Below are 13,863 nucleotides of genomic sequence, written 5' to 3'. Positions count from 1 at the left end.
TTGACGTCACACCAATGCGACTCGTGGTACAAGCTGTTTATGTTTGTACAATTTCTTCAATTCCATTATAATATACTAAAATGTTATTTTTCTAATACTTTTACATACTGTTCAATTTCTTATTTGTGCTTTGATATGTGCATTTATTAAATTAATTATTTTCGCTTGGCATACCAGCGTGATTGCGTCACCGCCATAGACTGTAAAAAAATAGGTCACCGCCATAGACAGTGGTCACCGCACACTTCAGTGGGTGGTGCGCGCCCGTGATGCACTTCATTCTGAGTAAATATTAGCCTGGCAAGCCAGACCTACATCAAGATGTTTGGTCTGGAAACTCACCATAGTCGCGGCTCAATCCGAGGGGCGGGATAAACGGCTGTCTTTCAAATTCCCTCTGCACGCAATAGGACAGCGCTTCAACCAACCAGAGCGTTTTCCCAACAGCGGAGCTTAGTTTATAGATTCAACTTTTGCCATATCTGGCCGGCAAAACGACGAACACATCTTCCTTTTTTTAAGAATGACTTAAGTGCCGTTCTTTGCTCTTTTCTCAAAGAAAAAATTAACTCCAAGTCCTCCAGAGTCGCGGCCAAAGCCGATTCGAAAGACCGTTGTTCTCCATCAGCAGCCGCCATTCTTTGTTTTCAAGTAGTAGCAGCATAGCAGCCAGGTAACCGTCGCAACTCTGTCGTGTATGTTAAGCCCGCCCCCGCCTACTCTATACACAACGTGATTGGCCTGACCCAATCTGGGTTTTTGCAGCGAGAAGGTTTATTGAGAGTGTCTAGACCAACCTGGCTGCGAAATACATTTTGCTGCCGCTAGGGTGCGTCTAGATTTCTAGGCTAAGTAAATATAACAACAAAGAAGCACTGCTGCACTCTTTTTTATTTCATTTTTCTTTAATCATTATACTCCTTTTCAGGAGTGCTACACTTACAAGGGAAGACGGCAGTTCAATTTAACTTTACAAAGACTTTTTAAGCAGTAAAGCTATGGGCTGAAATATGTGCCACCAGAAACTGAATTTGAATCATTTAAATTTGAATTTGAATTGATAAACTTGAATAATTGCACTGAAAAACTGAATTTGAATCACATAATTTGAAATTGTATTGTTTAATTTGAATCATTGCATTGAAAAACTGAATTTGAATTGTATAATTTGAAATTGAATTTATTTGTTTGGAACTGAAGTCCAATACAATTTGATCCTCACTGAAAATTCAACTCTCTATGTATCCTCACATTCAGTTCTCACAATTCAGATTCAGATCACCAAATTCAATTTCAAGTTACTGTGACAGACATCCGGGTAGTTGGAGGATGAAGGAAGAGCAATCGAGCGCAGATCGATAGATAGAGTTTAGTGGCGAAGATACACAGTACTCCTCTTCGGCCAATCAGCACCTACGTTTTGGAGCACAGTACCAGCAATAAAACGACGAATAAGTGCTTGCCTCGCCTTGACCCATATATATATATTTTTTTTTTCTAGTTTTTTTTGGTTCGTTCCAAAGGTCAGACATGTATTTATGATCGAGTCCAGAGAAAATGTAGGCTTTTGATATTAATATAATCTACAATGTTCAAAATATAATGCCTAGTGCTAGTAGGCCTAGGTTTATTAGTCACATTCTTACACTTAAGTAATCTTAAAATGAACTATCGCTACTTACCTTAGCATAGCCTGCCCTTCTGCAAAATGGCTACAATGGTGTGACTATCCATATTTGAAAATAAAATACATGTTAATTAATTTAAACATTTGAATGGTATTGGTTTACTTTGTACATCAGCAAGCCTGTAATAGCCTACAATGTGATGTAAGAGCCAATCCCCTGAGTTTATACAAGATGTTTCCACATTAAAACACAAAATAGTAAATTATTATTTGAGTCTATTTTTATCAACTCTAATATCTGATCGTCTCCTTCCTTACAGCGTTTATATAAATATTAAAGTTAGTTTTGTTTGTGATTTAGAAGTGTAGCTTTATCATCATGTGCAGTAACAAACAAAACAAAGAGACTAATTAATGTGTTACAGTAATAGGCTACAAAGAATATTTATTATAATCAGTTCACAGCTCTGAGTCCAAACAGAAACTTCACCCTTCTGAACTAAGAGTTTCTGCTTCAAAGTGAAGTTTACAGCCCCGCTTTGTTGTTTCTCTCCGTCCGCCGGCCACTGTCTTTGGCCGGTCCCATCTGGATCAGCGGGGACCGGTGCAGCAGCGAGGTGAGGCTGTGTTCCTGCCCTGGAGAAGAGACGCTGCCGCGGGCCACGGAACTCTCCGCCTCCCGCCGCCGCCGGACCTCAGATTGGAGGTCGAAGGCGGCATATAGTATATCATAAAACACATTCTCACCTGTGAAATGTTATCTGTCTATCTATCTATCTATCTATCTATCTATCTATCTATCTATCTATCTATCTATCTTCATTTATTTCGTTCGAACATCCATAAGCAGCACAACAGTCTGGCATATTTAGTGCTGAGTGATGATCCTGCGACACTGAACTCTATCTATCGATATCGATCTGCGCTCGATTGCTCTTCCTTCATCCTCCAACTACCCGGATGTCTGTTACAGTAACTTGAAATTGAATTTAGTGATCTGAATCTGAATTGTGAGAACTGAATGTGAGGATACATAGAGAGTTGAATTTTCAGTGAGGATCAAACTGTAGGCTATTGGACTTCAGTTCCAAACAAATTCAATTTCAAATTATACAATTCAGATTCAGTTTTTCAATGCAATTATTCAAATTAAACAATACAATTTCAAATTATGTGATTCAAATTCATTTTTCCAATGCAATTATTCAAGTTTATCAATTCAAATTCAAATATAAATGATTCAAATTCAGTTTCTGGTGGCACATATTTCAGCCCATATAAAGCTATCTGAACTCTGGACATACATAATTAAATTCATTTTTTTTTTAGATACATGAGAATGTTAATGTGCACACTGGTAATTGGTGTTAAACAATATTACTTGGCTCATGATGTCAATATGCTAAGGCTGCTGTAAGTAAAACATCCTGCAATTATGAAACACTACAATTCGTTGCAAAAACTAAGTTAAAAACGGCCATTGTCTGAAGACTTTAGAACTTTGACCTGTCGCCGCTACGCATTGCCTACCTTTTTTTATTAACCTCGCCAAATTTGACAAGATTATTGAAAATGATTGTGTTACAGAGAAGATAGAGAAACCAGTTGAATTTAATACAGTGATTTATTACAAACTTACTGTGTTTACTTACATAGCTACATAATTGCATATTACTTTAGAATTAATGTTTTAAATATAGCAACATCTCCATCAGCGATAGGTAACGTTGTTTCTAGAGTGCCGCTGTCCTGCAGAGTTTAGCGTCAACTCCGATTAAAAACCTCACCTGTCTTAAATATCCTAAAGACGATGATTAGCTGGTTCAGGTGTGTTTGATTAGGGTTGGAGGAGCAAAACTCTGCACCCAGGACCGACATTACACATCCTTGTTATTGATTAAATATGAAAGTAAAACGGCCAGTAGGTGGTGGCTGCTCGGAGAAGATCGACGCTCGCGGTGCCAGGTCAAGTGCATTAGAGGTGAATGATGGATCATCAGACAGGCATAACTGTAACAGGTCGTTGTTAGGATGACGAATTTAACTATACCATATTGCCAGGTATACGTACACTCACCTAAAGGATTATTAGGAACACCATACTAATACTATGTTTGACCCCCTTTCGCCTTCAGAACTGCCTTAATTCTACGTGGCATTGATTCAACAAGGTGCTGAAAGCATTCTTTAGAAATGTTGGCCCTTATTGATAGGATAGCATCTTGCAGTTGATGGAGATTTGTGGGATGCACATCCAGGGCACGAAGCTCCCGTTCCACCACATCCCAAAGATGCTCTATTGGGTTGAGATCTGGTGACTGTGGGGGCCATTTTAGTACAGTGAACTCATTGTCATGTTCAAGAAACCAATTTGAAATGATTCAAGCTTTGTGACATGGTGCATTATCCTGCTGGAAGTAGCCATCAGAGGATGGGTACATGGTGGTCATTAAGGGATGGACATGGTCAGAAACAATGCTCAGGTAGGCCGTGGCATTTAAACGATGCCCAATTGGCACTAAGGGGCCTAAAGTGTGCCAAGAAAACATCCCCCACACCATTACACCACCACCACCAGCCTGCACAGTGGTAACAAGGCATGATGGATCCATGTTCTCATTCTGTTTACGCCAAATTCTGACTCTACCATCTGAATGTCTCAACAGAAATCGAGACTCATTAGACCAGGAAACATTTTTCCAGTCTTCAACTATCCAATTTTGGTGAGCTCGTGCAAATTGTAGCCTCTTTTTCCTATTTGTAGTGGAGATGAGTGGTACCCGGTGGGGTCTTCTGCTGTTGTAACCCATCCGCCTCAAGGTTGTGCGTCTTGTGGCTTCACAAATGCTTTGCTGCATACCTCGGTTGTAACGAGTGGTTATTTCAGTCAAAGTTGCTCTTTTATCAGCTTGAATCAGTCGGCCCATTCTGCCCTACAAAGGCTAAGAGCAGTATCTTCAATTTTTCAAAAAAAATTTTTTTGCACAAATAAAAAGTGCAGGATCTGCTCTTCAATCTGTTAAAATTTCATATGGCTACCTAATAAATTTCTTATATAAATTGACATTTTTAGTTGCAGTATTGTATTGAAAAGTAGGGTGAAACCAAGGCAGAATGCAGTATCTGCCCGTACTGCCTTGGTTTCACTATGATACTGCAGTTTGCCTTTGTGTCAGCATGAACATTGTTGCAGCTAGCTAAGTGGCATGAGTCAGGTTTTATAGCATACAGTATGTTATAAAACCTCTCTCAGAGAAGAAAGGAACTGTCAAAATTGCTTCACTTTTACGTGGAAAAATGCTGGTGAAACTTGCCTTAAACAAGTCACCAAAAATTGTTAAGTTTTAAACCTCTTAACCTTTTTATTGTTGTCAATTTTGTCTGTTTAGCTCTTTCTAGCTAGCATTAGCTTTTTTTACAGCATTGGGATAGCAACCATACCTTGGGGAATACCTTAGAGAAATAACCTTAAAGGTCAAAATTAATCTGTAATACTGACAGCTAGTGTTTAAAATAGTTACTGCAGTACAAATTCAAAATACTGGAGAGAGTCGTCTCCCCTACCCCCTTCTCTCCAGACTCACGGTAATAAAAAATTATTTGATTTATGATTTATGATTTATGATATAAGCAAGTGATTATGATGACTTGCTACACTTACTGCTATTAGTTATTGTATGGCCATGTAAGTATACGCAGTAATGCAAAGGCAAAGCGCAGTATAGCCTATAAAACTACCAAATTTTTGCCTGACTGTCAAAAAACTAAATGTTTAATATTCACCTCCCTCTGATCTATCTATTTGTACCCTTTGTTGTTAAATTTAATTGGATGCTTATATTTGGTGTAAGAAAAACACAAAAAGCTGTTTTTCTCAGTTTGGTGTTTTTGCTGATACTGCTCTTAGCCTTTGTAGGGCAGCATTCTCCTCTGACCTCTAGCATCAACAAGGCATTTTCGCCCACAGGACTGCCGCATACTGGATGTTTTTCCCTTTTCACACCATTCTTTGTAAACCCTAGAAATGGTTGTGCGTGAAAATCCCAGTAACTGAGCAGATTGTGAAATACTCAGACCGGCCCGTCTGGCACCAACAACCATGCCACGGTCAAAATTGCTTAAATCACCTTTCTTTCCCATTCTGACATTCAGTTTGGAGTTCAGGAGATTGTCTTGACCGGGACCACACCCCTAAATGCATTGAAGCAACTGCCATGTGATTGGTTGATTAGATAATTGCATTAATGAGAAATTGAACAGGTGTTCCTAATAATCCTTTGGGTGAGTGTATACCGGCAACAGTTTGAGTTGCAGGCACACATGCAGTTTAAAGGTGTCCTGTTGATGGTCGTCTTCCCCTGTATAACAAGTAAGCATCAGTAGCCACGAGTCGCATTGGTGTGACGTCAACTCCCCTCTTCGATTGATTGGCTAGAGGAGTATCTGTCAATCTAGAACTAGTGGACCAATGGTGACGCTTAAGCCCGCCCTAATTTACATGAAACTCGAACTGCAACATTTGGAAGAGCAAGCGCAGAACATAGAAAGAAGAGCGAAGAGAAAAACATCACAAGCGTACAAAAGAGTAAAATATGAGCAGAAAATGCAAGAAAGCACAAAGTACACAGTAATAAAACCATACTTTTTAACAAAGCATGACCATAAGTTTAAGTTTTGTGCAAAATAACTTTTAATGTGTTTAAAGTTTTTATTCATGCTTGTTATTTCTTTATTCACGCTTATTATATTTTGATCCGTGACCACGTTGTTTGCTATTCTGATCATTTTGCATTCTTTTTTTCAGTTTGTGCAATATATTTTTACATGTGTTTTTAAATTTTTGATTCACGCTTATTATTTTTTTATACGCGACCGCTATATATTTGGCGGGAATTTGATCCCATAAATTGGTTCCATAACAGTAAGTTGAGGATCATGTGATCTTACTAATTTGAGTCAGGTTTAAATAGTCTAGATAATTGCGCTTGCACGCCATTGTTTAAAAGTCCTGAAAAGTCGAGCATGGGTCAATCGATTTACTGTGGGCTACCATGGCAACAAAAGGAAAAGATAGAGCAGCGATGTTCACAGCAACGAAACAGCGTTTGCTATTGGAAACATATGAAGAATTTAAAGATGTCATCACCAAAAAAGGCAATACAGCGGCAATAAATAAAGCAAGAGAGAAAGGTTGGCAGGAAATTGCTGATCGTCTCAATGCGTAAGTAGCGGTGTAAACTATTTAAAATACTTTATCAACATTGAATGTGTGTCACAATACATTGCAAAGTTTGTGTGTGAATAACAGTAACGTTAATTGCTTTCACGCAGCAGCAACTTAAGTGAAGGAAAAAGAACCTGGCAGCAGGTGAAAATAAAATATAAAAATATAGTTCAGAATGGTAAGTAAATCTAATGGTATGTACATATGTAATCAATGCCAGCTTGAAGTTACAACTTGAAGTTTTTTTTTTTTTTTTTTTTTATTGCAGCGACCAAAAAGAAGACTGAGGTTGCTGGCACTGGGGGAGGGCCACCACCAGCCAGCTTCACTCCTGCAGAGGAGCTGGCTTTGGAAATTAATAAAGGGAGGCCCGTCCTTGAGGGAATAGAGGGGGGGACATCATCTAAAATGATATCACGTAGTATAAGGAGTGAGTATATAAAAGGTGTGTGTGTGTTTTATTATCATTGTTCCTTCCTGACTAACTGATTTCCTCCTTCCTTAGGCATTGTAAGCCCAAGTACATCATAGCAGTAATGTCACGTAGAGGTACTTGTGCTACTGTAATGGTGCATTTTGGTAAAAAAAAAATATTTTTTCTATCAAGATTCTGTATGCTTTATGGATCCACCAGACATCATGTTGCCTGTGAGTATGAGACCTTTTAAATCAGTCATGTAAGCTAATGAGTTTAACTGAGTTTAATCAGTGGTCACAGGGAGAAGGCCCATCAGTTGAGGAGGATGAGGAGACTGTGTCTGTATGTTCAAGGAGGCCTGAGGTAGTCACAGGTTCCATGCGATACTGTATTGAATATTAAAAAGTGTACTTGTGTGATAAAATGATCATAATGTGTTTTCAGGATGCTGACACTGTTCTAGAGCCCTCTCAGTCTGGGACCACATGTGACAAAGTGAGTATTAAGAAATGAAAACAATGTGACAAGAGTATTCCATGAAATAACTTAAATCTATGTTGCTACAGAACCCAGAAAGCATAAAAGGAGTGTATAAACCATTTTTTTATACCATTTTTAAAAAAGGGAAAAAAAAAAAACATTACCTTTTTGATCACTTTCCACAACATTTATTTGTGTGTTTTAACCCCTAACAGGCAGATTCACCCCTAACAGGCAGGTTTTATTTCAGTTAGCCTAAAAGCTAGTTTGATTTGCATTGAGAGATGATCTTATGGAAAGTACCCCATGCCAATCTCTGGGGTATGGTGAAGGCTATGTGATGATGTGGGGCTATTTTAATTACAAACGCCAAGGGAACTTTATCAGGATGCATAGTATCCTAAATTTAAAAAAAAAAAATACTTAAAAATAAAAATCTGCCTGCCTCTATGGTAATTTAACATAGGGGTGTACTCACTTATGCACCATGTATTTTAAGGAAGAACATTTATTTATTTACGATACATTATTCATTCACAAAGAAAATTGGTGTCCTTAAAGGTTGGATTTTTCCTAATTTTTTAAATTAAGGCATTAAGTTCAATTTCCAAAATATGATTTTTTATTCCTCTTTTTAGTCAACTTTAGCATGGGTGTATTCACTTATGCATTGCACTGTATATAGAAATATAATGTAGTTTTTTCTTTATCTTCTTTTTTTTAAGACTTTTTGCGATTTAAGTGATTACTAGCATACCTCTTGCTAGTTGCTGGTAGAGAGTTGAGGCTCTAAAGATTCTGGAGTCATTCACAGAGCCTGGCCATTTGGCCTCTACATTTGTGATGATGCAATCTGCATCACTAATCATCTAAAATAAATTAAACCTGTAGGTCACTACATTTCAATTGCAATGAACTAAACACTGGTGCCCATCTTAGTACAGAACACTCAGTGCTAGAGCCTAGCCTTCAATATCATCTCAGTGGGACCGTACCTGTACATTGATGCTGTGTACTGATTTCCTATTCACAAAGTCCGCTTCATGTGGACCAGACGGACACTTAATACGCACATGGGTGCAGTCCAATGCACCGATAACATTTGGGAAACCTAGGAAAATTATTTGTTTGTTTTAAATATGTCCCATGTAAAATCAACAGTGAAGAAATATTTCCATGTTTTATAGTTAAATTAACTTACCAGCTATTCCATAAAAGGCATGTTTAATGGAACGAATAGCTTTGTGGCCAGGGAATGTGATGAACACATTGAGTAGTCTTTTTAAAGAAAGGTACACAGTTCGTACAGAGCGGCAAACTGATGCTTTGCTGATATTCTCTGCATCTCCAACTGTGTACAAAAATGTTCCACTGGCAAAAAAGCGAAGTGCAATGCACACCGGACTGTGAGCGCTCTGTTGTGGCATGTATTATTTGCAATGTGTGGGCTTAGTAATCTACAAATATATGCAATCCCATCTCTTGAGAACCTATATCGCTCATACAGGTAGCTGTCATTAAAAGCCAATGGGTCTGACCTGTCTCTGAAAGTTCTCTCTCTTTGAAATGCCCTCCGCAAGACTATAGCTCCCTCATCCACCACCTCATCTATGAAAGGACACGCCATGGTTAAGTTTGGAAACGAGTTCAGCTCCCTATTTATATACTTTTAATTAATTAATTACCAAACTCATTAACCAAACTCACCAATTAAACACAAGTTTTGAACATTTCTTAGTGTATTTATACCTTATAATTTCTTAAATTTATTAGTAAAGTACATTTCCTTATTTATTTATTTAAAAAAAAATGTATTAATAGTGGTTAAGTAAAATAAAATGACATCGAAATACCAGCAGGTGAGTATAAATGGTATGCTCGTTAAGCCTGAACTCAGACTTAGCCTGACAGTTAGCCTGCCCCGGACCAGGTTAATTTGCCAGCATAAGTTGCCGGGGTAACTGAGTTTGAACTTTTTTAATGTTTGAATTATGAAAACGAATCTACCAAAAATAAGCCTGACTAACCGAAATAAGCCTGGCTTATACTCTAATCTTGGTTTATGGAACAGCCCCCAGGGGATACAAGTGCATTTGTTGACAAGCCGTTACCCCCGAACTCTGCAGAAAGAGTTCTCACGTCTTGGGCAGACTGCATGCGTTGCGTGTGAAATGTCTTCATCCCAGGTACAGTGGCATATATTTCAGCATGTCATATGAATATAATTTCATGGGTTTTATTTTTTCATCGAAAACTAGCAGGTTAGCATGTACTAGCTACCAGATTGATAATTCGCTCCTCTGCTAGCATTACTTGATTCATGAAGATAAATGGAGGACCAGATAGCATCCGTAACATAGCCAGGCAGACAACAAATTCGAAAAACTAGAGATAGTATGCAAGCAATATACTTACTAGTCCAACAGCATGACGGCCAAGTCAGCATCGGTCGGGCACCCCTCCTCCTCCTTTAGCTCACGCCAGCGAGCGAACGCTGGACCAATATTGATCATTTTCTTCTGCGTTACTACCCGAACCCTGAAGTTCCGTAGTGCCAGTAAAAGCTATACAGACCCCGTCAAGCTATGGCAGACGTGTCATTCAACCTATTGTAAGTCGATGTACTATCACAAGGGTCTTGGAAATATATTATGAAGGTTGAAAAACTCCATGGTGTTGCTTTAATAGGCGTTTAGACGAGAACATTGCAGCCTACATGCTGTTAACCGATGTTGGCTGACAGCGTTTATGTTTTACCGTTCATAAAGCTTAAATAGGTAACAGATTATTAAAGTTAAGCGTTTTGTTTAATTAATAATGGCACATTACAATATAAATTTGCTACATAGAGCCTCTGTTGCGCTGCACAGACGACAAAACCCGTAGGGGCTGTTGAAGGCAGATTGTAAGCCGATCGTACCACAAAGTTACCCTGGTAATCCAGAGTTCTTGCGAGAGCACAAGTTGAATTTGCTCAGCGAGTTACTCTGGTGTCGAGCAATGGAGCTCATTAAATATGCCCCTCGATCTGAGCTGCACCAATCACATCAGGTTATCTGATATAGGCGGGCCAGAGGCGAGCTAAACAGAAGACGACAGCGCTGTGACGTCGAAGTCATTAGTAAACATTGCAAGATGGCTATGGATGAACACCAGTTGTTTGAAACAACTTTGGCCTCTACAATGAACGAGTTAGACTTGGCTTTTGCTCTAAAACAGGAACAGAAGACGGTGCTCGAATCGTTCCTTTGCAAGAAGGACGTTTTTGCTGTTTTGCAGACCGGATACGGTAAGAGTATAATCTACCAGTTAGCTCCGCTGGTAGCTAAGTGTATGGGGTTTATTGTTGTGATTGGTCGTAATGTTATCCAATTGTGTGCAGTGAGATTTTCAAATGCATGCTTGGGCCGCCCCTCGAGCTGGCCGATTTTCATTAGTCGACGCCAGATTAATCTTTTAGATTTAGGTCTGGATTTCCAGGCTACCACAAAGTTACAATGGCCTGAAGATGATGAAGCTCGTCTTTCATTTAAGATTTAATCTAATTTAATCTGCTAAATTATTGTTTTGTGAATCATTCACGAAATTGAGATGACTGACAGTGATACCTGGCCATATCAAGAAAGAACAGTTTCAAAACAGATCCATACATTGAACAAATCAGAAAAAGACTGCTTTTGTTGACTTGGCTACAAAAATAACTGACTAACTAAATAGTATTGCTTTCAATATAAAAAAAAAACAATGTGAAGTAAAAGAACACAAAAATTAATTCAGTTTAAAACCCCATCGCACATTCAAGGTTTAAATAAAGTGTCGGGACAGTTTATTTATTTATTTTATGTCACTGCGTGTCATCCACACCAATTACAAAAACAAGCCGCCGCCATGTTTGAAGGGTAAAACAAACCGAAGCCCGAGGCAAATCAAAAAGGTATCTATTCAGAAGTTTTGCTGTGGATTATGTCAGTTATGGATACTAACGGACTATTAATGATGAATGATATCTGTGTATGCGAATGTATGTCGGTGGTGAGAAGTGAATTTAAAGGGGTGGTTTACTGCCTTTTTTCTTTGCTTGATTGTGTTTATGGGCTGCAATATAACATGTCTTCGTGTTTCGTTTGTTAAAAAACGCCTTATTTTTCATAAATTTCACCTTTATTGTAAGCCGCTTCCTCCTCTGTCATTTGAACGACCGGTTGACTTCCTGAGTCTATGAAACCACTCCCTCAGAAACGCAATGAGCTCAGATTGGTTAGTTCGGCCGGCGTGCTGTAATTGGCTAAACTGCGTCCGGAATCTTCACGCCCATTTCCTTTACGGGCGACAGTTGCACGTGCTCCAGACCCGGTCAAATGTAATGGTGTCAATATTGCCTCATCAGTTTGAGCCAGAATCAGACCCAGAGAGCGGTGATGAAGAGAGTCAAGCAGAACCTCCGCAAACACGGCTCTTACTAAACGTTTCTGAATGGTATTTTTTTTTAATTATTATTTTCTCAAAGAATTCCCATACGCTGTTACTTGAAAATGCTACTGCTGTTTGTTAGCTTTTGAGATAGCCTACGCTTTCCCCCTGATTAAACATTAAATATAACTGAATACATGACTGAGTAATACCGTTTTTTAAAGATATTGTTTTATTGATAGAATGAACAACCGTTTAACTATTCACAAAACTTACCGGTAGTTTACTCAGTTTGTCGTTTTCTTTAGGTGTACATGTGCAGCTGAAGTTCGCTGTTGCGATAATTTTTTGAAGTTTGTACACGTTTCTTATACACACAAAATAACATCGAACTAACTAGCTACTATAACCAAACAGCTTTGGCATTGGTTTGCGTTCTTGATCAAATAAAAAAATTACGTCATAAAGTAAACATGGAAAATACGTTTACAAAATTTGTACATATAAGTTACAAATTCGGGTCCAAAATGTTTGTACGCATCTACAGCCAGCGCTGGCATTTTTTTACATCCTTGATAAAAGTAAAACATTACGTCTTAAATTATACAGGCAAATACATTTAAAATGATTAAATCTTACTTGCAGGTTGTGGCCTCTGGTTTTAAAGCTGGAACTGCTTCATGTTGGAGTAATAGTTTCTTGTTGAATCCGACATTGAACTCGTGTAGATTCTGGAAGCTGTCTTCCGTAAAATGCGCAGCACAGAGAGCTAAACTACGATTGTAATTGTCAGGAACATAATCAAACTTAAATTTTAACCATTGTTGACGAACTACAGCGTCCGTAAGAAGCCTGAACACAGAAGACCTGGCAGCTACAGCTCTCCACTATAACTCCTCCTCTTCGACAGCAGAACATGTTCCGGAGGGAGGGTTGATGTAAATGTATGGGTTAGTTACGTATAAAACCCGGGAAGTATCTCGTTGTAGTCCCATTCGAGTCGTTTTTGTAGGCATTCAACTTCCTGATTTTTAAAAGACAATATCTCTGCTTATGTTGAACTTTCAGCGCAGCAACTTTGCAGATACTGTTCATGCACCAACAGCAACATTACACAGTATTTAAAATGAAAAAAGTGAAATAGCAATCAACCACCCCTTTAATAAAACACTCATGTAAAGCGCTTTGTGACTAGCTAACGTTACATGTCTGTGAAAGGCGCTATATGAATACAGATCTTCTTCTTCTATTACAGAATGTCTTATCAGTATATACTGTAGAAAGTCTCCTAGCGCCTGCATTGACCAGGTACCACAGAAAGCTGTCGCTTGTAGGTTTAACGTTACAATCTTGTCCCTATCGGCATCCAGCAGAGTCCTGGGAGAACAACCCAAAGGCATGGCCCAAGCTCGAGTATCCAGACATATACAATTACCTCATCAAGTCCCCTGGTATGAACACCATGTGTACTTACCATGTGTCCTACACTTGCAGTCATGTTTAAAAACCCATCAAGCATCGATTACATTAACTATGTTCATTCAAAAGCATTGTGTTACACAGTGGCTGTAATGAGCTCAGTCTGTCAGTGGCACAGCTTGTACAGTGTCAGTGAGGGACACAGTTTTTTCAAAAGCCAAAAAAGGCTAACTGCAGAAATGTATCTTATTCCCCACACAACTAGTGCATTTCATTGTTGCTTAT

This window comes from Scardinius erythrophthalmus (genome assembly GCF_964197995.2).
Source record: "Scardinius erythrophthalmus genome assembly, chromosome: 14".
Taxonomy (NCBI): Eukaryota; Metazoa; Chordata; class Actinopteri; order Cypriniformes; family Leuciscidae; genus Scardinius; species Scardinius erythrophthalmus.
The sequence above is the reverse complement of the archived record's forward strand: the minus strand, read 5'-3'. Positions refer to the sequence as shown.